This window comes from Amblyomma mixtum, chromosome 5 (genome assembly GCF_055824585.1).
Source record: "Amblyomma mixtum isolate Tamu chromosome 5, ASM5582458v1, whole genome shotgun sequence".
NCBI classification, from domain to species: domain Eukaryota; kingdom Metazoa; phylum Arthropoda; class Arachnida; order Ixodida; family Ixodidae; genus Amblyomma; species Amblyomma mixtum.
Window position 1 is genome coordinate 190,352,498 of NC_143016.1, and position 8,999 is coordinate 190,361,496.

Below are 8,999 nucleotides of genomic sequence, written 5' to 3' on the forward strand. Positions count from 1 at the left end.
AGCTTTCCTACGTCGTGCCCTGTGATCGCGTCTTTACCGTATTTTCTGTTCTGCTATTTCCTTCCTTTTCTTCAAATAGTAGGATCGGAAATGGTTGTTTTTGTGCATTTTATTTTTCGGTTGCGCAATTTGCATTGGGGGCTATATAGCTTTTTCTCATGTCTTTGCATATTTACTCGCAATTTTTTTTCTTTCGAACATCCCCTTCGTTGACCAAAACCATCAAAAGTACCTGCGAGCCACAATGCAACATGCTTTTAGTTGCTGTTTGCTTTTTTGCGTGAAACTTCTACACAAACAAAGAATTTGAGGATTTTTCGACGACCAGCGAATGAATCGACTGACAACTGGTGTTAGACGCATGTTAACCTAGCATTGTTCGGCACATGAACGGTACATGAAACTATGAAAGAGCGCGCATTCTGCTTGGATATTTTTATTCCTTTATATTTTGTTATTATGTGGTAACATTTTAAGCCATCTTGAACTAACAGAAGCCACATCATACGGTGCCGCAAAATACCCGAGTGTCTGAATTCGTTTTGGCGAAATCCATCTTGAAGCTCAAACTTTTTCCCTTCAAAGCTGTCAGGCTTTTGCTGCGGCTTTGTAACAATACCTTGACGCTTCTGTGTTTCCCATCCACTTGTCTCTCATAGATATTGCCTTCTGTAGATTTTAGGTGATCTGACAGATATACGTAAAATTCAGCTCATTACGGAAGAACAAATCAAAACCTTATCAGAACGCGTCACTTCTTTGGAGAAATATCAGGGGTCATTAACTATTTATAGTACTGCTTAAAAATAGCTCTTCTCACCCGTTGTCTGCTTAAATAGCCTCAGTTAGAACCATTGCTCATGATGTGGAAAGCAAACTCCGACGGAACAATCTTTGTTTCTTTGGTTTTCCCGATAAGCAGTCTGAAACGTGGAAAGAATCGGAAGACGCTGTAGTTTCATTATGCTTTGACAAGCTAGGCATACAGATTGACCCGATCCACATCCACCATGCTCATAGACAAGGTACTTTTCATTCAAGCAAAAACCGGCCAATAGTCGCACGTTTTGCGAGGTTTATGTACCGGGAATCAGTACTGGCGGCGTATAGCAAGTTGAAATCAACCGAGTTTTCAATTCGCTAGGATCTTTCACACTCTGTTCGCACTGCTCGCGATTAACTATCCGAATTCGGTCGGCAACAAGATTCAGTATTTAAGTTACGGCATGACAAGCTGACTATTGGTGGTTGCACATATTTTTAGGACGCCGAAGCTTATACGGTAAAGAAATCAAAAAAGCAATTTCGACGAAGTGTGTGGCTGTTCGCCAATCTTCGGTCAGCAATCTTTGTCTCCGGCCGACCGCTGTTTCTGGATTTGATGTATAGTGCTTATCAACTGCCGTAGCGTTAAAAATCCTAATCGAAGGACTAGCAGCACTGTTATCAACCTTAAATTCAGATACTGTCATCGGAACTTAGCCTTGGCTGGATGACACTGTTACGAGTTCTGAATTGTTTCCTGCAGATTATGAAGCCTATCGTATGGAAAAAAAAGCACATGGCGGAGCCTTCTTTCTACTCGTAAAGAAGCTTTTTCCGAGTTTCATACTCGACTTCAGTGGTTGCGATTGTAAAACTGTTTGGTGCAAAGTCGTGCTTCAGAATAGAGAACACCTAACGATTGGGGCGTTTTACCGTCCACCTAGCGATACAACCAGTCATTCATTTACTTCTCTTTCAGGTACTTTAGATAAATTGACAACAGATTATTTCTTGCTCGGAGGAGATTTTAGTATGCTCGATGTTCACTTGGTTAACAAACTGCCTGTATTTTCATCACAGGGCTCTTTATGTTTGGCTTTTAGCGACCTCATCCCCACACATGGTTTATTCCTGTTTGTTGATACTCCCACTCGACGACAAGCGAGAGCAAAGGCACTTCAGAAACACCTAGAAAGCGACCGTAAAGCCGTTGACGTAGACATTGGGGCCTTCCCCACGCCGGGAAAGTTCTCAGTCGCTGCGATTGACCACCAACTAAAACCGGCTCTCCAAGCTTCTATTTATGCAGAAAACCGCTCCTCTGCAGAGGCTCTGGCAATAGCTATCGCCATCAAACATAAAGACCAAAGAGGAGAGTCCTCCCACGTTATAACAGACTCCCAACAAGCCTGCCGAGACTTTCTTAATGACAGGCTTCCCTCAAGAGCAACACAGCTACTTGGCAATCTCAGCCAAACACACAGACTAACATGGACACCTGGTCACGAAGGACTAGCTGGAAATGAGGTAGCCAACGATCTAGCCCGAGATTTAACCAACCGGGCGGATCCTCATCCCTACCCCACGCCCATGCCTAGCACCTATGGTGACAAATTAGAACATATTCGGCTGGAACGCAGAAAATACCCACCCCCTCACATAAAACTAGACTCCTCCGCAGCCATAGACTGGAGGAAAATTCAGACCAACACTTTCCCTAACTTGTTCATCCTACACAAGATTAGCCCCACTCAATACCAGAATACATGCCCTTGGTGTGGAGCTTTCCCTACGCTCTACCACATATCGTGGGAATGCACAACGAAACCAAAACACTTAACTGTATCCAACCCGACATATGAGCAGTGGGAGGTGGCCCTGACCAGCGAGACCCTGGATCAGCAACTTAAGTTGGTTCAGCAAGTCCGTCAGTCAGCTAAAGCCAGTGGCGCCTTGGACTAGGGGTGCCACCCAAGTTGCTCGAGCAACCTTCCTCAATTCGAATAAAAGTTTTCTCTCTCTCTCTCTTGTTTTCAAATACAAATTGTTTGGTAAATTCCGTTTCCATGCGCAGGGTGTGTTGCTGGGCAAGTTGGTTTGACATCCTGAACGCGCAGCGCTGAGACACGATGAACGAAACACACAGAGTGCTGAACTAACAACCTTAATTCCGAAGGAGGGTGATCCGCACGCTTTATACAACACCCAAAACCCGTGATTGTAGAGCCCATGCCCAAATCAAGTCAAAGAACAATAAACCAAAGGAAACAGGGTAAGCGCGCCGGCGCATATTGACCCACACTGCACAGAGCAAAAAAAATCCAAGAAGCATTTACTCATTCTGGTCGGCAAGGTGCCAGGCACGCCCCTGAGGGCACAAAAACCAAACAGCGGCAGTAAAGCGAGCAGGGGGAAAGACATATTAACAACTCTTGGTAAAAAAACAATTCTACACGCGCCGGCAGTCCTGTGCAGCTTGGTGATGAGAGAGATGAAAACGATAAAATGGAAAAGGCAACGACGCGAAAGACATTAAAATCTCACAAGATGGTCAGAGGACGTACGTAAAGGAAATGAAGTTTACGAGGGAAGGAGTGATAACCTAAAAGCATGCGATGAAAGCCAACCGAAAAAACACGGCCTAAAAAGGTGCGATGCAAGCTTGCACCGCAGCTTTTTATTTTTTGATCGCAAATTGCACTGGAATCAGAACAATACTTTGAACCATTTGTATTTAGCAGCACTACATCTAACGTCAGTGGTTTATGGCTGATATTCAAACAGAAGCCCTTGCTCTTTTCTGAGCAGTTTTCATCTCTCTCATCACCCGCAGTGTTGCCTTGAACTTGCTATTGAATGTGTAAATGTCGTTCGCGCTCTACTACTAGTGTCGGGCGACGTTGAAACGAATCCGGGACCACTTAATCTTGATGATATTATGACTGAATTACAAAAGCTGTCCTCCGGGCAGTTACAACTTATCACTGAAGTGCAGGGCCTTAAAAGTCAACTGGTAGCAACTGATAAATCAATATCTGCCCTAAGCAAACGGATTGCTGACCTCGAAACCCAATGCGATCGAGTGCCTTACCACCCTTCGAGCCGAAGTGGAAACACTTCAAGCAAACGCTGATAGAACGACAGAGCAGCTTTTTGATTTGAACACGCGTGTGGACGATCTCGAGAACCGCTCGAGAAGAGACAACCTAGTATTCTACGGCCTTCCGGACCCAAATGAAAAAGAGTCCTATGACCAATCAGAAAAAACAATCATTCAACACTGCCTTGACGCCCTCAACCTGGTGATAGAACCTAAAGAAATAGAGCGCGCACACCGCCTCGGCCGCCACAGCAATGACCTCAAAAGGCCAATTATAGTGAAGCTGTCATCATTCAAAACAAAAGGGATCATACTCTGAAAAGGCACTCAGCTTAAAGACACTGGTTTCAGCATTGGCGAAGATTTTTCTCTACCCGTTCGAAACGCATGAAAACACCTTGTGGCCTTTGCTAGGACCAAGTCTGCACCCTTTTCCCTCCGTTACAAAACGCTGCACATGGGGCCGAAACGGTATATCTTTGACCAAGCTACGCAGTCAGTCAAAGAAATCCCATAGCAATCTTTTCGCCGTCGGAAAGCGCGCAAGCAGCCGCCGACTAACTGTCGAGTTAATCTTTCCTGTTCTATAATCTACACCAATGCACGCAGTTTCCTTCCAAAGCGCGAGGCCTTGTCTAATCTCCTTTTATCTTCTGGCAGCAACATATTAATCCTAACGGAAACATGGCTATCAAGCGACGTCAGTGATAATGAAGTTTTAGATGACTTACCGAATTTTACCGTTTATCGTAAAGATCGTCAGGGCAAACGCGGAGGAGGTGTTCTTATTGCTATTAACAACCACATTTCGTGTTTCCTTGTTAACATAACTTCAGACCTAGAAATATTATGCTTAAAATGCAGCGCTTCACCAGAAACCGTTCTGCTTGGCGTGTGCTACAGGGCCCCTAACACCAACCCGTTATTCGCTCCTAAACTAAACGATTCTCTAGATCAAATTACAAAGAAATACCCCACTGCACAAGTTGTTCTCTTTGGAGACTTTAACTTTCCAAGTGTAGATTGGCAAAATGTAGGCCGACTAACAGCAGGTAACTTTGAAGCTAGAGATTTTGTAAATGTTTGTTTAAATTCTAACTTGAGGCAAATGGTGCTCGAACCGACTCGCGTTACGCACGAATCTTCAAACATCCTAGATTTAATACTCAGCAACGACCCTGAAAGCTTATCATAAATTACATACCTGCGCGAAGTCAGTGATCATAAGGTTATTCATGCCATGTTCAAGTTTTCCCCGCACCTCCCGCCAAACGTTCACGAAAACCATCTGCCTATACGATAAAGGAAATTACGAAGCAATCAATAGCGAACTAGAAGCTTTTTTGCCTTGTTTTCAATCAGTATTTCATCTGCGGACTCTCAGTGATAACTGGTCAGTGTTCAAAAACAAGATAAACGAACTATCACACAAATTCATTCCCTGTATCAGCTTTCGTGCAAACCGCCAAAAACCGTGGTTCTCACATGATTTTAGAAGATTCGAAAGGAAAAAAAAAACGAATTTATAGTACTGCGAAATGGTATCGAAGTGCCGATGCATGTGAACTCTACTATACAGCTGAAGAAACATATCATGCTGCAGTTCGCTCCGCCAAACGTGCCTTTTTTCAAAAAGATCTGCCAAAAATCCTAAAACAGAAGAGGTTTTGGGAAATAATAAACCCCCAAGCAACATGCAACACACCCATTACAAACGCTGCGGGTGAGGAAGCCACCGATGATGAAGGTGCTGAAATATTTAACCCTGCTTTTGCGACCGTCTTCACAGATGAAACAAACTCATCACTACCCACTCCGCCTACTGTAGCACTACCAACAATGCCACCCCTTGACATCACAGTGCAAGGCATGACTAACCATATTGAGAGAATAAAACTTCAATCAGCTGCTGGAGTGGACGAAATGATTTGGTTTGGTTTATGGGGTTTAACGTCCCAAAGCGACTAAGGCTATGAGAGACGCCGTAGTGGAGGGATCCGGAAATTTCGACCACCTGGGGTTCTTTAACGTGCACCGACATCGCACAGTACACGGGCCTCTAGAATTTCTCCTCCAAAGAAATTCAACCGCCGCGGCCGGGATCGAACCCGCGTCTTTCGGGTCAGCAGCCGAGCACCATAACCACTGAGCCACCGCGGCGGCGGAGTGGACGAAATCAACTCCAAAATACTGAAAAACATAAAACACATTTCAGCCATATATCTTTCATTGTTGTATTCGCAATCGCTTTCAGCAGGAATGCTACTGGATGACTGGAAGGTTGGGAGGGTCATTCCGGTCCACAAATCCGGTCTAAAGGACTCTCCAGTGAATTACCGCCCCATCTCCTTAACCAGTGTGCCTTGCAAAATCATGGAACATGTTATCTATTCCTATGTCATAAACTTCCTAGATTCTAACAACTTTTCTCATTCAGCTCAGCACGGGTTTCGTAGGGGACTCTCCTGCGAGACCCAATTGGCAATCTTCCCTTTCGATCTGCATGCTAACCTCGACCGTAACCTACAGACCGATGCATTATTGTTAGATTTCGCGAAGGCTTTTGACAAGGTACCACACCAACGCCTATTACTTAAACTATCCTTTTTAAATTTGCACCCTAATATTCTAGACTGCATTAAAGAATTCCTAGCTAACCGTTCTCAGTTTGTTTCTATTAACAATCACAACTCAAGCACTCTCCCTATAACATCCGGCGTTCCGCAGGGATCTGTGCTCGGCCCGCTTTTATTCTTCATATATATTAACAATCTGGCGCCATAAGTATCGTGTAAAATTCGCATATTCGCCGACGACTGTGTAATTTATCGTACCGTTACTAACATTTCTGATCAAGTGGCTCTTCAAAATGGCCTCAACCGCGTCCATGAATGTTGTGACCTCTGGCTAATGGCACTAAACGCTAAAAAATGCAAACTCGTCTCATTTCACCGTCAACGCAAACCCCTTATTTTCTCCTATACAGCTGCCAACTCATCTATAGAAAGCGTCCAATCGTTCAAGTACCTCGGTGTAACACTCTGTAGCGATTTTTCTTGGCGAACACACATTACCACAATCATATCATCTGCTAACAGATCTCTAGGATTCCTAAAACGTCATCTTCGACATGCACCGCAACACGTGAAACCTCTAGCTTACAAAACCCTTATTAGACCTAAACTCGAGTACGCCAGTCCCATCTAGAATCCACACCAAATATACCTAACAAATGCACTCGAATCAGTTCAAAACCGCGCCATTCGCTTCGTTCATTGTGCATATCCATATACGATCAGCGTTTCATCTCTAAAGAATAATTCCGGTCTCGAAAGCCTTGAAACTCGCCGTCGCGTCGCCTGCATGTGTTTGCTCCACAAAGTTTTCCATAGCACTCTGAATCAAACACCTTACATTTCTCATCCGACCCGCATATCTCACCGCACTGCACACCCGTTTCAGATCGCCCGGCCTCTATCGCGCACTGCAACTTTTTCAGGTTCCTTTTTTCCCCGCACCATTGTGGACTGGAATGCCCTCCCCGCCGATGTTGCCGCCATCACGTGCCCATCTTCATTCTTATCCGCTGTAACCACTTGTATCATACTGCAATGACATGTATTTCTTATTGTTGAATATACTAGCCCACCCCTTATGTAATACCCCCTGAAGGGGTTTTAAGGTGAATAAAGTGAAGTGAAGTGAAGCAGTATATCCCGTACACGATTCTTACTCCAAGATTAGGACATAATAAGCCATGGCTCACGAACAGCGTCAAATCGCTTATTAACAGGGGGAAACGTAAATTTAAACAATAGAGGCGATGTCCAGATCAACATATATATAAATTGCTACATGACTTGGGTGATGAAATTAAAGTTCAAATGAAAGCGTCCAAGAAAAATTACATTTTCAAACTTGGCTCAAAGGTGAACAAAAACCCTAAAGAACTTTGGAAGTGGGTTAAGTCAAACCGCAAGGACCACGTCGGCATTCCGACAATGACGTTTAAATTACCACAATGAATAACGCTACCGATAAGGCTTTACTGCTTTACTGAATATTTCGAACCAGTTTTTGCAAAAACCGTACCTAGCCAACTGCCGGTTTACTCAAGCTGTATTTGTGAACCTATGCCTGGCATCTTCATTTACAAGTTCGGAATATACAAATTGTTTGAAAAAATACAGCCGAATTCAGCTTCAGGCCCTGATGGTATTCCAAACTTCGTTCTCAAAATCATGCGCAACAATTATTTCCGAATATCTAGAAATAAATTTTGACCTCTCTCTTACTATTTGTGATTTACCAGCAGACTGGAAGATCGGTAAAAGATGGGTAACAGATGTCAGGCATAAGAAGGACAGCGCTTATCCTTCTTCTTTCTTCTGTCCTGCCCGTCGTCGCTGTGCTGTTTTTTACTCCTTCAATATGCACCAACTCGGTCAGTTTTCGATTCTTCTGCGTAGGCAACATTGTGCCTGTTCACAAGGGTGGACTTCGGAACCAAGGGGTAAACTATAGGCCGATATCTTTAACTAGTGCGTGCTTCAATACTTTGGAACATGTTATCTACTCAAGTTTAATCAAATAGGTTAATAATAAAACTTTCTTGTTGACTACTAGCATGTGTTTCGTTCTGTCCTGTCTTGTGATACGCAATTAACTGAATTTTCGCATGACGTTTACGCTTCCTATGATCTGGGCCTACAGATGGATTGCTTATTACTTGATTTCCAAAAGGTGTTTGACATCATTTCCCACATTCTTCTTCTGCACAAGTTATTTTTTCTCGGCTTGCCGCACAATATACTTTGCAAAATTTGTTCAACGGCAGGAAGCATCTCGAAGGAAGGTGACCGGAACCGGAGCACTTCGCTTTGCTACATTTCTGGGAAGGCCAAAAAGGGTTCTGCCCCACAGAAAATCCGTCCCGGTGCAAAGACTTCCAGTAGCTACGCGGCAGCTTAAGCCCAGAGGGTCCAAAGCAGCCGGAAGTTAAGCAGAGATACCTGGGCCAGTTATTTAAGACTCTCACCTGTCTCCTGCTGTCCCAATTGATGAACTTCCAGTGGTTGACCGAGGGACCAAGAGTACAACAAGAGAAAATATTTCTAGTGGGCAATCTTTGCGC

At 44.1% G+C, this 8,999-nt stretch overlaps 1 pseudogene; it reads left to right on the forward strand.

The window, feature by feature from the left end:
* The first annotated feature begins 1,010 nt into the window (after nucleotides 1-1,010).
* On the forward strand, nucleotides 1,011-4,382 carry LOC149345247 (uncharacterized; annotated as a pseudogene).
* The last annotated feature ends 4,617 nt before the right edge of the window (nucleotides 4,383-8,999 follow it).